Raw genomic sequence first — 1517 nt, forward strand, 5'->3', positions numbered from 1 at the left:
GGCCAGAAATGAAGCCAAATCCAGAAGAGGCTATATAATGAGGGGTAGCATAGTGAGCTATCACTGATGATGCCAGAGAGATCTTGACTGAAAGCAGAGAATATAAAAAAGATGTCTAACCTGTCCTTTAATGATTATGCAAAGAATTAAACCGTGTGGATCACAACAATTTCTAGATAAAATTGCAAAGCATGGGGATTCCTGAGCACTTCATTGTGTTCCTGGGCTCCTGTCCAGGGACAAAGAGGCAGTCATTTGAAAGGAACACGGGAATCTGAGTGGTTTAAACTCATGAAAAGTGAGCATCAGGGTAGTCACCTCTCCCCGCGCTTCTTCCGTCTGTGTGCCGAGCACCCCATCCGAGAGGCTGCATAGGAAGGAGAACCCGGCATCCGGACTGCAGGCGAGTGAACACCGTTTGAAATGAGGATGACAGCCTCCGTTGCTGAAAGTGCAGACTTGACGTAGCCACCTACGAAGATGGAAGACGGCGGCTTTCACTATGGATCAATCCATATACAGGAAAATGCAAAAACCCAATTCAGCATGGAAGAAAACAAAAGTCCTTACAATGTGATCAATGGATAAATGGAGAAAGATTAAAGTTGTCAAGGAATTCATTTTACTTTGGTCCACAAGCAAGTCCCATGTTTAAGCAGTAGTTAAGAAACGATGGATTGTATCAGGTGGAGGAACAGCACAAAATCTGCCTAAATTGTTAACGTCTTGGATGTCGAGCCATGGTATTCTTAATTGCCTCATAGACATGTGAGAGCTGGACAATGAATACAGAAGACCAGAGAATTGATACCATGAACTGTCAGGAGAACAACCAGAATGCTTAACTGTAAGCTAGTAGGGCTTTCCCTGTCCTTCCTAAAAAACCCTAAGTACACTTGCCTGTGGGAAAGAGCAAGGAGCCCCCGTGGTGCCGTGGATTAAGCATTGGGCTGCTAACCTCAAGGTTGATGGTTGAAACGTACCAGCCTCTCCGGAGGAGAAGGATGCGAATGTCTGTTCCTGCGAACATTTTTAGTCTCTGAGACACTACAGAGGGTCACAATGAGTTGGAATTGTCAATTGCTAGTAGGTTTGGTTTTGGTATTAGGAAAACTCTCCTTTGACCGTCAAGTCAGAATTGGAGTTTGTGCAGAAAGAGGGCAGAAGTATCTTGGTTGTTAGGAATACTTGCTCTTGTCCCTTGTGCAATTTGGTCTTTTAAGATCTGTGTATATGGGATAACATTGATACCAGCCACTCAAAAGATTAGATGGAAACCGTAGGGGAAAGTGAGTTTAATGGGGGAGGAACAAATCAGAAAATGAGGGCGAGCATGGTGGTCCAACTGGAAGAAGGTAATCAATGCCATCACTGAGTTGCACAGGAAGAAATGAATCAATAGGTGTAAGTTTTTGCTGTGAACATTCTCAATAACAACAACAGAATTAAGATCACATATGTGAGGGGCTTGATAGATACATATACATATATATAGGCTTCAAATATACATATATAGC

Source organism: Echinops telfairi, unplaced genomic scaffold (assembly GCF_000313985.2).
Source record: "Echinops telfairi isolate 266 unplaced genomic scaffold, ASM31398v2 ScPeMD7_7468;HRSCAF=8506_0, whole genome shotgun sequence".
Lineage (NCBI taxonomy): Eukaryota > Metazoa > Chordata > Mammalia > Afrosoricida > Tenrecidae > Echinops > Echinops telfairi.